Raw genomic sequence first — 20,909 nt, 5'->3', positions numbered from 1 at the left:
ATCATGCTCCAGGCACACATTCCTTGGTTTACGATATGGCCATATAAAGGTATACATTACAAACGAAAAAGCAGAGTCATGATGACCATCCCACATTCCAGTTCGGCCAGCCCACAATGATTTATACAGTAAGGTTCAGATCCCACATCAGATGTAAACAGATCCCCCAATAAACATGAGCATCTCCTGTTTTGGGAAACAAGTCATAAAGCAGGAACAAGCAGGTGTGGAAGAGATTAGCCGGAGGATTGTATAGAATGAAAGGGTTTTATGACGGGTCAAGTCCTGATGCTAATCACAGGTGGACGGAGGAAGGGGAGCTCGTGAGACCGGTTTGACCTGGGGCAGCAGAGCCAGCTGCCCAGGTCACAGAGAAGTCAGAGGGAAAGCCCATGTACTGTGAGGCCCGTATTTACTCCATTATAGCCTATGTGAGGGCAATGACAAGATGGCCACTGCTTCCAAAATGGAACCCGCGTAGTGAAGCAGAATAACGTGTACGCAGTGCATTCATAGCTAGAACGATATATAAAGCACTCGTACATGCCGCATTTACCATTTGCGGTTCGCTAATACCAAGATAGACAGGGGTAGGGCCCTGTCCCCTACGCGGTCCTGAATATTAAAGTACGACAACAAGGGTACACTGCCCGTAACTCAATAAGATTCTGCATAACCAATGCCACAGACTAGACCCCCACACATGCATGGCATTATACACATAGGTAAGAAATTAATGATAGCATACTAAAGCAGCATAGCATAAATAACGACACACTGAAAAAGAGAAGAAAAAAACAGCATAAAAGCAGACAATCTGAATTGCATTAAAGAAACACACCTAGGCTGAAATCACGTAAGGCCTAATACAAATCCATGGCAACACACTCAGCATGAAAAGTAACTCTGCATACCCTCTCCTGCCTTACATCCAACAACTAGATGAGGAGTAAGCTTATACAACATAAACTCACATACATACAAGGGATCTCTATTCTGTTCCAGGGGCAATTACTCTAAATAAAGTACACTCATAAGCATACTCTAAATAAAGTACACTCATAAGCATACTCTAAATAAAGTACACTCATAAGCATACTCTAAATAAAGTACACTCATAAGCATACTCTAAATAAAGTACAGTCATAAGCATAGGACACCAACAAATAATAGCCTTTTGGTCCCCTAAAAACCCTGCTGCACTCTAAACCAAAAGGTTGCTTCTGAACGCCAACTTGTGTCATCTTCCATGTCTTCTACAGCATTCTTGTGACCGTTAGCCACAGCACGTTACCATTGATAACAGAATTCGAAGTAGTCCTCGGAGGATCGTCTGCACGACCAACTTCCATTTCCATGTCCACCGATTCATTGAGCTGCTGTCCCCTGGGGAGCTCCGGTGTCTCAGGTTCACGGCGGTTCACGTCACCGGCCTCCCCTACCTGTGCTGAACCTGGCACACCAGGACAGTGGAGAAGACAAGACAGTGATGTAGCCTGAAGTGTAGCCTCGGACTTGCCCGCTGGGTGAAAAACAAAGATGGCGGCAAACAGGAGTGAACGGCATTGGGTGGCTCCAGGCGTGTGCGTGCTCCAAAAACATCCTGGGACAGCTATCGTTCCTGGATGTCAACAGAGACACCGCAGATCTTTTTGCAGCACCTTCTGACAAGACCCTAGCAACAGTAAGAGGTGCACGAACTGCTCAGAATGAACATCTCAGGAGCCAATCACCATCGTAACAGCAACTCTGCAACACAATTTGGCATGGCCCCATTATAGAGCAAATCACCAAACTCGACCAGCTACTCTTGCAACGTAGTTCACTTGAACGTGGCTGGTCCTGCAGCTGACTCCCAAGCCTTGTAATAAAAACTGACAATGCTGCTGGTTTCCCTAACATAAACGCCTCCAAATACACTCAGATGGCAAACCTAAGTTCAAAGTAGGCATCTCAGAGGAGAGCAGTGCCCAGTGACTCCTTTTGTCTAGACACACAATAAAATTTGTAATAGCACAACAGGGCAAACAGGAATCAGGCATCATGCTGTTTCAATAAGTTCTTCAAATCCCTTGATCTAAGGAAGGTCAAACGCCCCTGGCAGGCTGTCCAGATGGTAAAAGACACCGGTGAGGCTAACCAGGGAGTTTCTTTCCTTCAAACTTCAGGTTTCTTTACTTCAGGTTTCCTCAGCAGGTTCATCATCCATGACACATAGGTTTTGTCTCCAAATCATCATCAGTGTTGTAATCCAAATGAAGTCCATATGTAGTCGTAGAGTAGGTTACATGACTAAGGATTATTAAGTCTTGATTACAGGATATTCAGATGGTAAATTGTAGATAGGACGTTTGGCCTGTAAAAGGCCCTGCCAAGAGCAGCAAGGATGCTGCTCAGCCCACACACTCCAGCTGTCTCCCTCTCAACCACACCAGGCACTCCAGCATTCCATTACCTCATCAAGCACTCCAGCATACTACCCTCACATTCATATTGGCTGAGCAGCAGAGAACAGGTAACTAAGGGAAAGGAGGCAAAGTAACAACATGTTTTCATTTCTCACCCTTTTTTTCCTTTTTTGCATTTGTGCTCCTTTCGACAGCACACATATTAGTAGGGCACCAACTTACAGCATAATTTTTGTACAGGAAGGGACTCCATACAGTACACAAACTATGCTTACTGCAATGCAGACACCCTTGCACTATGGCTCAAGGGTGTCTGCGTTGGTGCATGGCAACATAAAGTGAACCAGTGCTTGGAAAGCTCAGAACTTAGTAGATATGGTGCTGTTTTCCTCTCTCCCATTCATGCAATCGCTGATGACCATTTTAGAGCTGTAAAATAAAAGAAGTGGCAAAACTATCTGCACTTATCTGCATGATGGCTCTTGTTGGCAACATTTTTAATTTACAGGACTGGAAAATATGATTCCTATTAGGCACAAAGAAAAAGTATTATTGACCTTTAAGTAGATTAACTTGAATGCATATTCTAAACACACAAGGATGAATAAACACAACAACAAAGTATACGTAATAGGGGCACCAGAAAGCCAGAGCACACATTAGCTTCACCTTAGTGGGGCTCTTGTGGTCGGAGAGCCTAAGGTCTATTGATCAGAAAATGGATACCCTCAGTACCCGAATGGACTCATCACACAAGATTGATCAGCAAGATAGGAGGTGGAACAGAGAATTTTCCAAATGCAAGACAGCTTAAAAAAGAAAGTGATACCATCCACCACATGGAATAAGTCCTCAGGTTACAAGGGCCAAAATGAGGATTTGGAGGCTCATTGCTGGCGGAACAACATTCGTATTTTTGAGGTGCCAAAGTTGGCCAACACGAGTAACATGGAGGAATATGTAGAATGCATGATGACCTCAATCTTTGGACCAGACTCATTCTCGAGACTACTAGTGGTCGAAAGTGCACACAGATTTCTTGCGGTGCAGCCACTTCTGGCAGCCTCCGTTAGACTAATCATAGCACACCTCCTCAACTTCAGAACCTGTGATGTGGTTCTCAGATTAACCTCAGAGCAATGTGGGCTATCAATTGACGGTTACCACATCTCACTCTTTCCAGCTTTCACTATAGCAGTGACCTAGACCTGCCAAAAATACCTATCATTTAAAAAACAATTGATGAAAGCAAATATCCCATATGCCATCCTCTACCTGGCCCGACTCCATCTGCTTTGTATATCCTCACATCTAGCTCTTCACATTTGAGACTCTGCAGTGTAAGCTATTGTCTTTACAGGAGATCGACAATCTGCCTCAGAGGGCCACATTAGAGGAAGAAGACAATCAACAGCGCAGTGCAGGAGAACAAGATAGTGACCCTGCAGCTGTGAGTGAAGCGCCACATCACACAAACTGGAATTGCAACAGAAGGCTCAAGTGAGATCGAGCTATAGCGTACTCTAACCTGGCACGAGCCAGAAGAGGTGGCTGTGGCTGAGAGTGCCGGCATGTGACAGGGCCAAAGAACACCACTGAGAAAACGAGAGGCACAGGCTGCAGAAACTGCATCTCATGCTGGCACCACACCGCGCCACTAACCTACTGGGCCACCCCCAAAAAAGGACAACCTGAGCACAGCGTGACCATGCTGTTTGGCCCCGGCATAAGCCACATTACTCACCCAATGATGCGTTGGGGGGCAGGTGATTGTGTTGTTTGCCGTAATAGTGAGACTCCCCTCTTTAACCAGGCCCCCCTGGCCCCTTGGGAAAACTGACTCACCAATGTGATGATGGCAGGCCCAGTCACATTGTAGCAGTAACCACAGGGATTGCTGCCCAACACCTGGCTGGGGTCCACTACAAATGGAAAAATGTGCTTGTGCCTCCCCTGCTAAGGTATAAAGCTCCAGGAAGGTGAGAGGGTAAGGTGGGGTTTAGCCCGCAATCCAGGCATGATATAAAAGTACAGTCCATTAAACCAGGGATGGTTGTGGACCCTATGGACAACCTGAGATCACTCACAGAACTGGTGGCCCTGAAAACATAGCACAGGAAGAATTATTGGGGCGCCTGACAGTGAGGTGTCCACCTTGTACAGATGTGGCTGACACCCATGTAGGGGCCCACAACACTTTCCTTGTTGACAGCACAGACTCACTGCCGATACAACTGCAACTCCCTGTGGCTGACACGGGCTGTTGCCTCACCAGATCCTTTCTAGTTGGGGCTGGTGCGGATCAGTTCTGCAGATGCTGTGGGGGCACAAACACACCAATAATGGAGAAAGCAGGTGCCCGCCTTTCTAAACTGTCATTTGATGCTAAGCACTGCCCTAACACCATGGGTAGTGGAGATGGTGCCTGAGACCACACTCCTGCAGAGGAAGAAGAGGATGATGTGCCTACCTTACCCCAAATGATGCAGGAGAGCCAAAGGTCTATTGATCCGAAAATAGATACCTTTGATACCCAAATGGACTCAATATGTGTGTAGAGACATGTGCAGACACTTGGGTCTGCACTGTCTCTTAACTGTCTGGCTATGATCCTATAGAAGTTCTTACTTCCTCAACTTTCCCAACTTTGGCTTTTAGTTTGACTAGAGTTTTAATCTACCATTCCCTGAGTAGCTCCAGCGAGTCTTTGGCTAGGTGTTTAGACCTTGTAGGTCAGCTCTCTATATTACACCCTAACTTCTTGGTTTTGGATGACGTCAACTTACACGTGAACAATGCTGACAGTCTTAGCGCATTGCACCTGGTGCATACCTTTGAGGGCTTTAACTTAGAACAACACATACACGGCCCCACACACATGGCAGGTCATATTCTAGACTTGATTTTCACTCACTCTTTGGTTGTCAGAGTAAGACCGGCCATGGAAGTATTATGGTCTGATCACTTCTCCCCTTTTCAATTGTCAAGCATCAGTGTTTAGAGCAGGTAAGGCGCCGTAAGAGTAGTGCCGGATCTTGGCAGCATTTGTCTCAGAAATGTTTACGAGATGTACTGTTGGCTACCCTGATAACGGTAGCTAGTCCAGTTGACAAAGATGTGGAGTTGATGGACAGCTGGCTTTTGGGTGTCCTAGATCTTGTTGCACCTTTAAAATCTATGTCCCAGAGATACTCAAGGCCATCCGCCCCATGGTTTACAGAGACCTTACGAGAGGAGAAGTCCCACTGCAAGCGGCTGAAGGATTTGTGGTGCTCTGGTTACAAGAAAAACGCCAAATCAGCATATAAAAAGGTGCTGGCCAGCTTTTGCAGAGCTTCTCGGGGTGCTCAGAAGGAGTTAATTGCTTCTTCTATAAATGCAGCCGCTAATAAACCTAAAGCCCATTTCAGCATTGTCAACTCTCTCCTCTCCACTAGGGCAATGCAAAACTCTCGCACCCCTTCAATACATCTGTGTGAGGAGCTCGCTGACTTTTTAGCGAATAAAATCAAAGCTGACTATGACCAGTTTCTAACCTTGGTGAGGCAATTGACTCTCCAGTGATTGCACTGCTGTCTGGCCCAGTGCTGAGGGACTTTCAACCTATCTTGCGTGAGAATTCTGTTATACTCCTGGTTAACTGCAATTGTGGATCTCCTCAGGACTGCTGCCCACCTCACATACCTAAGCCAGTCCAGCCCATCATTAATAAAATCCTTAATGCCTCTTTGGAGTCTGCTACTGTACCTACAAGGTGGAAACTGGCCCTACTTCATTGCTAAAAAAGCCTAACGCAGATCCTAAGTTACTTAGTAACTGTATACCGATCTCCCTACTTCGGCACCAGTCAACATGCGAAGGTGGTTAACAAGCAGATTTGCCTGTTCCTAGAAGTTAACAATCTCCTTCATGATACTCAGTCTGGTTTCCGATCAGGCTACAGTGCTGAGTACACTTTATTGGAGATAGCAGAATTCATCAAACTTAACCTTGATTTGAGTGCTTCCACTATGATCGTTCTTTTGGACCTGTCATCAGCATTTGACACGGTCTCGTACCCCATCCTGTTGAATTGACTTGATATGATTGGAATTCAAGGAAATGTGCTGGCATGGATTAAATTGTTTTATGAAGGTTAGGTCCCAGGCAGTTTTCCTGCAGGGTGCTGCAGGACTCTGCTTTGAGCCTTACACATTTCAATGTCTACCTTGGCAAGGGGCTCAGCCCTTGCCAAGTGGGTGGAAGAGCAGGGTCTGAATATAATTTCATATGCTGACGATACACAGCAAATGCTCTCTTTTCAGAATGGAGCCCCTGATGACCTCATGTCCTTTAAGGATTGCCTCAAAGCAGTATGTCTTTGGATGGGCGAAAACTGTCTCAAACTCAATTTCGACAAAATAGAAATGTACTTTTTTGGCACAGTCATGAACCCTGACCCTCTTAGCTGGTGGCCATCTAAGTTGAAGGCTCCCATCCCTTCTACCTGAGTTAGGAATTTAGGCATCAAGTTTGACTCAACCCTATCATTTGAGCTGCAGGTCAAAGCAGTTTCCACGAGCAGCTTTGTCACTTTGAAATCTCTGAGAAGAATGCTACATTTGCTACCTGTGACTACCTGTAAGACTGTTTTCCATGCTCTTGTCACCACTAAATTGGATTATGCTAACAATCTTTACCTGGTTCTGCCAGCATATTCTGCAATGGCTGGAGATCATACAGAATGCTGCTGCACAACTTATTAATAACATTGAGATTCGGCAATCAGTGTCAGTACATCTTCACCAGCTTCCCTGGCTCTCTGTGAGAAGATGCATCAAATTCAAACCGCTAATTTTCAGCTATAGTGCCTTGGAGAATAAGGGACCTTGGTACTTAAGATGTAGACGCAGGCACTACTTTCAGAGCAGATCCCTCAGGTCCTAATCCAAGAGGCTCCTGCAGATCCCTAGACTCCATAGGGCCAGACGAGGGAGAAGGTCTTTCACATTTCTAAAAGCTAAGCTTGGAATGTGCTTCTTCTCAACCTTCATCTAGCTCCTTCCAAAAGGAACTCTAGGAAATGCATAAAGACCCACCTGTTCAATGCTAAGTCTCTTTCCATCAGATATGGCAGTCCTGCTTTTAGCACCAGGATGCCCCATAAGAGTAACCATGTCCTCTACAAATGTCTTTTATATTGTATTGTGTTTTGTCATATCGCACAAGATCGATCGCACAAGATCGATCAGCAAATTGGGTGACTTGAGGCAGAGCAGGCCACCTCAAGAAACATCACAGAGGGAGTACTGATAGGAAAGGTCAGAACAATATGACACCCTGACGGTCCACCCAAAGCGACTCAGACTGACACACCGAACTCTTACCACATGAACACTATCTTGCTGACTGTTCACTTTTATCTAGACCACACTAGCTGTTCCACTTTGAATTAGCAATGGAAGGATTCTCCTTGATGATCTCTATAGGTGTTGGATCTCTCACATCCCAAACATGCCAAAACACAAGCAGTTATAAACTCACCCTGCTTTCAACTAGCAGCACTCTATCTACCCAGTCACTGTGTATGCACTTGTAGAATGACTCTGGTATTAAGAGATACAGTGCTACAGTCAAATGTGCACAATTTATGCAGGCTCCTAACCCCGTATAGACTACTGATTCAGTCCTGATATAATCCTGATAGTACTCATGCAGTGCCCCAATCACACTGTCACTCTCTGTCCACTCTTGCAATCATGTTGACAGAACCATGTCCTTATCTAATTTGTCTGCCAAAAGAGAAGCACTTATAACCTCACCCTGCTGTCAAATACCAGCACTCTATCTACCCAGTCACTCTATATGCACTTGTAGAATGACTCAGGCATTAACACATGCAGTGCTACAGTCAAATTTTCACAATCTATCCAGTTTCCTAACCCCATTCAGAGTACTGCAGGTAATAACTCTTTATTGTTTGGTTTAAAAAACCATTTACAACAACATGCTAAAAATTGAATAATCAAGTTAACTATGATAAAAGTTTTAAAACAATTAATCAATAAGATAAAATTCAATAATCGTAAAAGTCTGGTAATATTCTAATACAATACATCACCCTGGATTTCATGTAGTTTCTGATTTGGATAAATCGTCTTTTAGTTCAAAATCTCTACTCTGGCTAGAATGAAAGTTTGGCTTCAAGAAGTCTTGACGCTTTATGAACAAATTTCGCAAGCCCAATATTTAACTTGGTGTTAACAGGGTTAAGGGCAGCCATTATTGCTTGGCGGCAGGAGCGTACACCCAACATAATACATTGGCCTCTCAGCAACTGCCGTCTGGCTTGAAGTAATGCTGGGCATGCACAAACAATATGTTCCATTGATTCAGTATGATAGCCGCACAGCCTGCATGCAATGCTACTGCCCGACCGGCGCCATACCGGGAGATTCTTCAAACAGGGCCATTCTCACATCCTCAAGGCTAAAAACTTACGTTTCCAATAAAGTGCATATGTGCTAGACAGGTAGGGCAACTGGACACCCACTTCGTAATTGGCAATTACCGCCCAGGCATGTCCCCTCTTTGATAGTGTTGCCCTGTCTGAGTGGAAGGACCACAACCTAACAGATTTCTTTATAACAGATTTTAACTCCAATGGAGAGGGATTTGAGTCCCATAGGTCTTTTACGCCTAACAGCTGTAAACTGTAATCCAAGAGTTGTCAGTGCTTTTGACTTGTAGGCTTTTTCTGTATTTCCTGCCAGAGTCGGGCCTCCAGAGAACCCTCCCTGGCCTGGCGCAGTCTGTCGCACAATTTAACAAAAGCACCTGCCTCCACGCCGAGGTGATCTTGAAGTCCCAGTTCTAGTCTCACCTGGGCTGGCGATGCAGATTTTGGCAGCCGAAAGGCTCGTTTGAAGATTTTTGTATTTAATTTATTTATTAATGTACTGGTTGAGCCCTTGTTGATCTCGTGACCATATGTCAATGAGTTAATTACTTTGGCTTTCATTACTTTCAGCATAGGTGTAAGGCTGGGACCTAATAGCTGGTTTGTCAATTTTGCGGCGGCCACCTCTAATGAAAGTGCTTTTATTTGTAATGCTTCCTTGTGCTTACCAAAGGAGCCACTTGCCTCCAGAAAGATGCCCAGATATTTATAACTGGGAGTTGAGTCCAGCTTTGTTTTATTAAAGTACCACCTTTCTATTGTCCTTTTTTGCTTCCCAAAGGAGATAGTTTTGGTTTTTGACAAGTTAAGTTCTAGATGGTTTTTTGTCGAGTATGACAACAATTCGTCCAATAACCTCTGTAGACCCACTTTTGTGTGGCTTAGTAGCACCAGGTCATCGGCATAAAGTAAGTTGGTAATGCGGGTCCCATCAAGTTTAGGAGGGTGACAATTTACTCTATCAAGTGCTGGGGAAAGGTTTGATATGAATAGGTTAAACAGGAGTGGAGCCAATACACATCCCTGTTTAACACCAGTTACAGTTTTGATCTTCCTGGAGACATGACGGCCTTCGCCCAGCTTGATTCTAATCCATGTTTCGGTATGAAGCTGAATTATTGCCTGTAGAAGAGACTGTGGTATTCCCCATGATTTTAATTTCTGCCATAACAGGCTTCTGGGCACACGGTCGAAGGCTGCTTTGAAGTCCACGAAGCAGCAGTGCAGCTGTTTGTGTTGGCATGCTGCTTTATCCATCAAAACTGTTAATGTTAGCAAATTGGTTATTGTCCCGGTGTTGGCTACGAAGCCCGTCTGATTGAAGGGGAGACACGCAGTTGTTTCAGCCCAGGCCTGTAGCTCCTCTAGTAAGATGTTTGCAAAATACTTGGACTCCACGTCAAGAAGTGCAATCATTCGATAATTTTTTGGCTCGTTTCTCTTTCCGCCTTTATAGATCGGGTGAATGATTGCTCCTCGCCAAGATTTTGGGACCGTGTTGTTTAATCTGCAATAATAGAACAGCGGGGTCAAGTAATCTGACCATAAATTGATGTCAGATTTAAACATTGCTTGGGGGAGGCCATTCGGACCCGGGGCTCCATCAGCTCTTGCTTTCCTTATGTGATTTGAAATCTTATTTTTTAATACTGCTGGCAACACCGTAGGCTCTGGTAGGATGTCATTACGTTCCATAGGGTCCTTTTTTGTCGGGTCATCTAATGGGGTGTTTTCGGGCCAAACCCTCCTCTGGCTCTCTGGACCCGAGAAAAGGAACTTAAAGCTTACTGGGCAGGCAGAGTCGAGACCAACTTTGTTGTCATGAGTGTCTCCAAAATGAAGAGATAAAAACTTGCTCCAGTCTGCTTCACTGATGTTTGCGCTGCCATGCCCAGTTACACTTTGATTACTCCTATTCACAAGGGACCAGAAATGCTTCGGATTAGGATTTTTACTTTCATGGATGAGCTTCAGCCAGAATTGATCTGAGGCCTTTAATTTTTCTTTTTGGATGGCGGTTCTGAAAGAAACTTGCGTTTGCTTGTAATTATTAAAGTGGATTTTGTTACTGGGGAACTTTCTTGAAAGACGGAGTGCTCGGTTCCTCTCAGTTCTTAATTTCCTTGTGGCTTTTGAGATGAAAAATTGAGAGGTTTGGTTTCTCGGGCCCCTCCTTATGGGAAGTTCATTGAGAAAAAGATTTATGAGGGAGGCCCAACCACTGACCACATGGGTGTTTGAATCTCGAGATTGATGTAACAAAGCTCTACTTTTTTCCATCAAAGATGGAGCCATGGAATCTGACCACTTTAACCGCTTAAGATCCTCTGAATGGCTACCTAGATGGGGTGTGAGCCAATTCCTGATGATATAAGTCGCCAATGGATAATGTTATTATTTGAGCCCGATGATCACTATCTCCCTGTTGGGCAATTTGATAGCTCTTAATCCAGGGCAGTAATTCTCTGCTCCCTAAAGTAAAGTCCAAAAACGAATGGGATCTGCCGTTTGACCAAGTCCAAGCAGGCGGGCTATCAGAAGAGAAACGCCCATTCAATAAAGTATATCCCAAGTTGTTGAACTGTGTTCCCACGTATTCCCCCAATATTGATGATTTGTTCCCAACGGGGATTACCTGAGGTAGAAAATGTGAGGGGGTTCTTGCGGGATCCGGGCATGTATCATCTACATGGTTGCAAAATAAATTAGTGTTGAAATCACCCGAGATGATGCTTGGTGTACTTCCGTACTTGTCGATTAGGTCGCAAATGGAGTTGATCAGACTATCCATTTTAGATTTTTTCTTAGTAGTGCCGGGGGGAATATAGACATTAAGAATCAACAACTGAGGATCGATTGTCGAGCTTCCCAGAGTTATTCCAGAAAGCCATTCTTCCGCGAATTCGATCTGTTTAACACTTGTTAATATTTTTGTTGATACATAAATCGAGAGACCACCCTTGAGACGACCGAACTTGGACTACCTGGAGGCAGGTGTCATAAACTCCAAAAAGCCCACTATTGGGATACTTTCTCCTGCCCATGTTTCCTGTAAAAGGAGAACGTCGTATTCTTTTAGAAAGTCCATTGTTGCTGGTGATTGTTTTTCCGGACCAAATCCATTAATATTCCAGGAACATATTGACAAGTTGTGATTAATGATGGGTCAATCTGTCTGATTTCGAAATAAAACCCCCGGTAGCCATGACCAGTCTGCAATGCCACTATTTCGCTGGTTATTTGCCGGCTCAGAGTTGCCTGTTGGCGAGCTACCTCTGGCGGACCTCAATACTGAATAGGGAGCTAAGATGGAACTTACAATGCATGCCTGATTCGTTTCAAATATTGAGGGGTAACAAGGAACACTCGGGGTTGTTATTATTATACCCCATGTTTTTAATTGGTCGGTTTTGGTCAACACTAGATCCCGAATTACGGACGTTGACAGCGTTATTTGAGTAGCTTCGCCCGTATTGGATCCAGTACATGGGATAAATTCTATCGCAATTATATCCCTCGATTGAAGATGATTTAAATCTGATAACTATTTGAAGAGTTTTAATATATTTCCTCGGTTAAGAATGTCTTGCGGGCCCCTTGAGATGAATTCTGGAATAAACAGCAATTTGGTGTTTTGAGTGCTGTTTTGGGGCTCACAGAGCTCGTTGGCCGTTGCTGGCTGTTTTTGCTTGGAATTTTCTTTGGAGAGCTTTCTTGACAATACGGATATAGTGGGTGAAAAAGAGTACTGATTCACTTCTGCAATTACCGAAGTAGTAGCCATGTACAACGTTATATTCAACATGTTTATTTAGTAATACAATAGTATATTTTATAAATTAATTTTAATAATGTCATATATAAATTTTTTATTTTATAGATATTGTTCATCATCATTTAAAAAAAAGTACCATGACTAGAATAACACAAAAGAAGAAACAACAAAAAAAGGAGTATTATTTGAAGAAAGCAGAACAGCAAAAATTAGATGAACTACAACATGTGGGAAAAAAGAAAAAGTCTTCTGGTAAGAGAACAAAAGAATTTGTTAAAATCTTTCAAAGGCTAAAAACAGTGTGCACAATGTGGAACGTATAAAGAATGCTCCAACAACAAAGAAGAATAAAAAAAAAAGGAGAAGTTAATAGAAAAATGCATTCTGAAGAATCAATGTATGGTAAAAGGAGAAACAATCAGTTTGCAGAAATAGAAAGAGAATGTTTTACAATAGAGTTGTTTTTAATTTGTTGAAAGATGTGAAGAAATATAAAAGAAGATCAGCATTTTATAAAAGAAGAAACAGATTGAAACTATTGTTGACAAAGTATTTGAATTAAAAAGGAAATTATTTATCTTAGTTTTAAACGGAATTCGATCACTTGATAAGCCAATAAATGTTATGAAGTCCAAAAGTAAAAAGAAGAAAGTTATTAACAGAAGTAACTTTTGTGATATTTTTTTGGGTGAATGGAAACACAGTTCAAGTTCAGAGCCTTTTTTTAATGAAGAGAGTTATTTTCCAACTACTTCATTGTTGCTTGCAGTTGATACAAGTGGTCGAGCTTATGAGGTTTAAAATGGTTGTGTAATTGAGAAAGAGAAGATGGTTCCCAGAGATGTAGAAGAAGTGGCAGCCGATAAAGTTCTAGGGAGACGCCCTGTGTATACTTGGGATTGTAGTAGTATTTGTAGTATACGATAGGAATCTATTGAAATTTTATGCAATTTCCTACGAGACTATAGTAAAAAAAAGTGTTAAACAAAAGATTAAGATGTTGCAAGGACTAGATCCTTGCAGAGTAAGAAAAAATACTGGTTGCAAGGTAATTCTCTGGCTTGCCCTTCACGAAAAGTATGTCAAAGTGTTTTTCATCATTTTCGAATGTTAGCAGTACATCATTCTCAAATGCGGAAGTTTGTGAGAAGATTGTATTATGTTAAAAGTCCAGCACTAATTTTAAATAGGGGTGGGCGGAATTTGCGCAATTGCATTACGCAAATCTCCGCGAAACGGTAAAAAATCTCCGCGAACACGCAGAAATTCCGCGAACACGCGGAATTGCATGTTCGCGATGCTTTTTTCCTGTTCACAATCGCTGTTTGCGTGCTCGGGGAGAAATATTTCGAGAAAACGCATTTTGAGAACGCGAACAAGCAACAAATTTTGCAAAATCGCGGAAAGCAGACTTTTGAGCAATTTCGCGTTCTCCGCGGAACGCGAAATTACGCAAATTCCGCAAATTCCGCGAGCGGAACGGAATTTGCCGCCCAGGCCTTTTTTTTAAATGACTTAAACTGTGCTCTTTTGCATGGAACAGTATGTTACAACAGTTTGTGATGAAATAGAGTTTTGTTACTTTGGTCCTGAAGAAGAGAGTGGACAAAGTGAGACATTGATAGAAGTAGATGTTGACGAAAATGTGGAAAATAGTAGTACAGAGAAGTTTGAAGAGCAAATTACAAAGTTTAAATAATTTCATGTGAGAGGCCAAATTACATTTGTAATTGTTGCCGACGAACTCACTATAGAAATCAGATGAGGACTGTTGACCTGTATTTAAAAAGTGAAAGAGAAAATAATGATAAATGGAAGGAATTTGTAACTTATTTGTTGGTAGAGGTTTGCTTTGATTTGGGTACTGATCAGCGTATTTGTAAATATTGTTATAACAAATTAGAAGATAATAAAATGCCTGCTAGAGCTGTCCATTATAATCTAGAGTTGGTAAGTATTCCTCCAGAACTGGTAGATTTAAACACGTATGAGTCTATTCTGATTCAATGTGTGCACCCAGTTCAGGCTATTGTTCGCATGGAGCCTAAAACAGGTAAATTGCCTCCTACAGACGAGGATTAAAAGGTAGAGTTGTATATTTACCTCTAAATTTAAAGAAAAATATTGAAACTATTGGTGTAGAAAATGTAGAAATTGAACCACTAGTTATTCAAGTTAACGGTGTTCCTACTAAGAGTAAGAAAATTTGGCAGGAATTAGATGATGTTAGGAAAGTGCAAAAGGCAACATTACATCTTATAAAAAAAACAATGATTACTACAAGAATGTTTATGTAGAAGAAGAAGAAATAGTTTTAGGAGATAATAGTGAAACGTTAAGTGGTCAAATTGAAAAAGTTGACATGTCCAAAAGTGAAGAAATTTAAAACATTATAGTGTACATCCACTTCATTCATAAGAAGTGATGGGGAATAGTATTGAATTATTCCAAATGAAGGAAGAGAAGGCGACTCCCATGAGTGTATGGGAAAAAAAGTTTGGAAGCTCGTTGTTTTCCCCAGCTGTTCCCAACTGGAAAAGGTGGACACTATGATGAACGATCAGTACAGATTCCTGCATCAGAATATCGGACAACAAGATTGTATGCAGAAGATCCAAGATTTCGACAATGTATCCCATATATATTTCATCTTTTGTTTCAGAGTGACTTGTCTGGACTTTCATATGCAGTCAACCACATCTTAAAAACAGGAGTACATCTTCAAAATGTTTCTGCAAAGGAATTCATGGATAAAGTACATCAGAGAGATGATCATTTAGAATCTCAACTGATTAATTTGATGGCATGTCAGCATGGTACTAATGAGTAGTGGTATCGTCGTCATGGAGAACTTAAATGCATGCTAAGGAACTTAGGAACTCAAATGTGGTTTGTTACCCTAAGCTGTGCTGAATACGCTTGGGATGATTTACTTGAATTTCTTCGAGAGGCAAATTCAAATATTACAAATATTGAACACAAGACACCTAGAGAATTGTGATCTTTGGATCCTGTAAATGTATGCAGATATTTCAACCATATGTTTGAAGCTATGAAGTCTTTCATCTGCAATAAAAAGAATCCTCTTCTTGGAGAAGTTATTGATTTCTTTTGGAGAAAGAAATATCAAGCTAGAGGTGCTCCTTATATACATATGCTTTTATGGATCAAGGATGCACCCAAATTTGGAACTGATTCGGATGCCACTGTTTTATCTTTTATTGAAGATTATGTCACATGTGATATACCAAAAAGAACAGAAGAAAACACCTTAAGGCAACAAGTGTTACGATTCCAAAGTCATCGATGTGGCAAATACTGTCAACGGAAATACAAGTCGAAGGAAATGTTTTATACCAAATGTCGTTTTGGATTTCCACGTCCGTAATATCCAAAGGAAGAGTAAACAGTTTAATGTCAGCAGTGAGACATACCATCACTAGAAAATCTCCCAAAAATACGTACAATTTTAGAAGAAGTGAAGAATCAAAGTATATCAATGATTACAATCCAGTTATTCTCTCAATGTGAAATGCTAATATGGATATTCAGTATGTTGCGGACAATTCCATTGCTGTTGCTCGGTATGTAACATCATACATAACAAAATCAGAAAAGACGGAGTTGAAAGAAATGTGGGAAGAAATTTCCCCCAAGAAGAGTCTTAGTAAGAAATTGTACAGTTTCAGTTTGAAGATGTTATCCCATCGAGAGATTGGAGCGTACGAATGCTCGGATCGGTTGTTGTCTGCAAGTTTATATTCAAAGTCAAGAGGGATCATTTGGGTGAGTCTAGGTCTTGCTGCAAAGTGAAATCGAGTACTTAAACCTATACAAGAAATTGAAGATTTAGCAGTAAATGAACTGGGAAGTACAGATATTGTCAAAACAAACATGTTGGATGCATACTATCCAAATAGAAGTCTTCCTCTTGAGAACATATGTCTCTACGAAGTGCTGCAATTCTACAGTTTTAAGAAAAATACTACAGAAAACATAAATGAAGGAAAATATGCAGTGATTGGTTCAGAAGAATGTTTGGTGATACATACTAAAGGAAATCTTATTAATCACAGGAAACTGAGTTGTGATACTGCTGATAAAAGAGAATTTTACTATTTAGCACTTTTACAAATGTTAAAGCCTTGGCGTACGGAATTGGAATTACTTGGAAATTTTCAGTGCTATGAAGATTCTTTCAATGCATGTAAAGATAGCATTGAATGCCCAGTTTTTGCAAATTATCTGAAAATGTTAAATGAAGAAATTGATCAAGAAGCTATTATTGCTGCTGAGAATGCTAGAGACAGTTCTCAAGACAGTCAAAGTTCTGGACCTCTGAGTCAAGATCCACTAGGACAACCAATTCTTGAAAATGAAGCAGCAATCGCCATGAATGAAGTGGAAACAGCAATGCATCAAGCTCAAGAAGATATTATGGACTTAGAAAACTTGGAAGAACAACTAAATATTGAACAGAAAGAAATATATCAGCAAGTTAGAGAACAGATCGACCATGGTTTTCTTCATGAAAAGAAAGAATGCACATGCACATCATTTCAACCTATCCGAATGTATATCAGTGGTCAAGCTGGTACAGGAAAAAGTTTCTTGATTAAAGTTTTGACCACTTATCTACGGAAAATAACTGATTCACATTTGTCTTATGTTGTAACTGCTCCAACTGGATTGGCAGAACACAACATTAAAGGAATTACATTACATCGTTTACTAATGCTACCTGTGGAACATGAAAATAAATTGGAATATCACAAGCTATCTGGAGAAGCTTGTTATGAAGTTTCAAGAGTGCTTAAGAAAATGAAACGTCGGATTATTGATGAGGTGAGCATGGTCTCAAACTTAATGCTTGCCTTTGTGCATTTAAGAATGCAGCAAATTTTAAAAACAGAATACGATGTCTTATTTGGAGGAAAACGTGATAGTTTTTGGTGATCTATTGCAACTTACTCCTGTAAAAGGGCAACTAGTATTTAAAACACTTGTGCACGAATATACCAGAAAGTCTTTGGGAAGTGTTGGAAACGTTAACATTTGGTCAAATTTTGAGTACAAAGAACTCATTAAAAATATGTGACAAGCAAATGATGAAGTTTATGGAACCATTCTTCAAAATATAAGAATTGGAATGTTGACAGAACATGGCAAAGAAGCTTTGCAAAGTCGGATACTTACCAACTTGTTTCCAAATGTAAATATAGATCCTGCGAAAATATACAAAAAAATAGCAGAAAATAAATCTATAATCTGCCTCATGCCAACACTGCAAGAGTATTGAACATTTAATGAAGAACTTTTACAGCTGGAAAATGAACAAATAATAAAAAACTGAAGCCATTGATAAAATAGAGCATGAAGGAATTACTATTATTTTGGCAGAAAAACTGAAAACAAAATTGGATTCTTTGGAAAAATCTATATCTAAAACTGCTGGTTTAGAAAAGAATTTATATGCATGTGTACAGTGTCGGGTTATTTTACAGCGTAATTTGGAAGTAGAAAAATGTTTAGTAAATGGAGCAATGGGAAAAGTTGTTGATTATGTTAATTATAAAAAAAAGATGGAATTGAATATTTGAAAATCAAATTTGATCAGATTAAGGAAGTAAAACAAATTGCTCGTTGTTCTGCTCGTTTTTTGCTTGTTAAAGATTTGTATGTTCGTAGAAAACAGTTTCCTCTTTCTATGGCATATGCGGTGACTATTCATAAATCTCAAGGTTTAAGTGTTGACAGTGCGTTGGTAAAAATTGGAAGTACCGTATTTAAAGAGGGTATGGCATATGTTGCTTTGTCCCGAGTCAGAACTTTATCTGGATTGTATTTGATTGATTTTGATGAGAGAAAGATTAGTGCAGATGTAAATTGTGTAAGAGAGTATAATCAGTTAAGGAGACTGTATGCTCCCAATTTAGGTGAATATCCAGTATATGAAAAGCGTGTAGTAGGTCGAAAAAGAAGGTGTGAGCATATCTGTAGTGAAGTTAAAGAGAAGAAAAAAAAACAGGATAATGTTGAAAATCCAAGCAAAAGGAACAACATTAAGACGTTGGTACAAAGAGAATCTGGATTATTGATATCAGAGGATGAGCTGATTAAAGAAGATGCCAGGGGATTTATGTCGGCTTTGTATCAAGAGGACACCAGAATTGGATTGAAGGAGGTGGTTGACTGGCTTAATTTGGGCAATCTGCCCCAACTGTCCGAAGTAAATAAGGTCTATTTACCCAGTGAAATTAAGGATGGTGAAATACAGGAACAACTCAAGAAAATGAGTAGAGGTAAAGCCGCTGGCCCGGACGGTCTGCCGGTAGAAATTTATTCTGATAACTTTGAAACAGTAGTTTCAGTGCTCAGGTTACTTTTCAACAGAATTCTTCTACAAGGAGATAGTATCCCCCCATCCTGGGCTGAGGCCACCATAACCCTGATAGCCAAGCACAATAAAGATCCACAAAAAATTGAGTCGTATAGACCCATCTCATTGTTAAATTTGGATTTAAAGATTTTTTCAGGGATACTGGCCACTGGATTAGCCAGATCTATTAAAACAATTATACATACAGATCAGAGAGGGTTTATACCAGGGAGGCAGCTCAATGAACTTACGTTTCAGGCAATAGGGGCAATCGATCATGCAGAAGAGAGGGGGCCGCCTCTTGCTATTATATCAATTGACACAGCCAAAGCCTTCGATCAGGTTAACCGGGGGTACCTCTGGGCTACCATGATGAAGTTTGGCTTCCCTTTAATTTTTATCGAAGCTGTTAAATCTTTATATCGGAATCCTAGAGCAAAGGTCTTAGTGAATGGCGGCCTATGAGAATGGTTTATCATCACTAGAGGTACAAGGCAGGGATGCCCCCTGTCCCCCTTATTGTTTGACGTTTATATAGAGCCTTTTGTTTGCACACTTAGAAGGGATAATATAATCATACCCTTTAAAATCGGAGAGCTATTGAATGCTGACGATCTCCTCCTGTACACCTCCAATCATGTTGAGGCAATCCCGTGGCTCTTTGAATTAGCGGAGGAATTTGGAAGAGTATCGGGGTATAAAATTAATAAGGCAAAAACAGATATAATGGGCTGGAACAATTTAATTCCTATAGATGGGGCTAAACAAAAAATTAGGTATCTCGGAATACACCTAACTCAAAAACTGGCTGACATCTCAAAAACTAGTTGGCAGAGAGTTGCGAAGGAAGCCTGTAAGCTAATGTTAAGATGGGGAAGTATCCCGCTCAATATTTACGGGAGAGTAAATCTTGTTAAAATTATTACCCTTCCCAAAATAACATTTCTCTTTAATTCTATCCCATTATCATTCAATCACAAAGATATTGCTATTCTTCAAGGGAAGATTGGATCGTTTATATGGGCCACAAAATCGCCTAGGATAGCTAGGAAGAAACTGAGGAGAGGTCTGAATATAGGTGGCTTGGCTCTACCCGATTTGTTTATATACTGCCATGCCTTTCACTTTAAAAATGTTAGAATTTTGGCCAATAAGTTGGACTTCTCTTCACAGGGCCGTCTTTTCCAGGCAATGTTATATGACCAGCCACAGGGCCTCGAGTTTTTCCTTCTTAAATTTGGAGATAAAAAATTCTTCAAAAAGGTCCACCTTAAGATTCTACAGACGGCGCTTAAAAATTGGGGATACATCCGGAAAACACTGGGGATACCTTATTATAATCTACATGCCCCAATCTGGGACTCTCCAGGCACTCCTGAATGCCTTTTAGATCAATTGTCTCAGCCTCTTAAGGTAGCAGGGATTAAAACATGGGGGGACCTTTGTCTTGATTCTAGGCTTATGGACTGGGAGTGTCTCGCAAATTTAACCAATAGGTCCCTAACTAGGTTTAAGTTTTACCAACTGTCCGCGTGGTGGGCAAGACAATCTTGGGGGTCTGCAGCGGACATCCCGATCCTAGATTCCATCTGTAGGGAGGGAGGCTGGAAACGAGAAGTTTCCTTTTGGTATCAGACACTTATTGGGTCTGAGGATTGTTTAGATTTAGAGATAGGGAAACTCTGGAGCAACGGTTTAATAGGGAACATAGAGGAGGTACTGAAAATTTGGAGGGACTCTTTTTCCATGTCTCAGAGAGTAATCAAACCTGCCAATTTGAGGAGGAGCCACCTATTTACAACCTATAGGGTTTATTGGACTCTGACTAAACTATCCAGGGTTACGTCAGATAATTTCTACTACCCTAGGTGTAAATTTCCGGCAGCGGACGATCGACTTATGTTTATT

Source organism: Triturus cristatus, chromosome 2_2 (assembly GCF_964204655.1).
Source record: "Triturus cristatus chromosome 2_2, aTriCri1.1, whole genome shotgun sequence".
In the NCBI taxonomy this organism is placed as follows: Eukaryota; Metazoa; Chordata; class Amphibia; order Caudata; family Salamandridae; genus Triturus; species Triturus cristatus.
The sequence above is the reverse complement of the archived record's forward strand: the minus strand, read 5'-3'. Positions refer to the sequence as shown.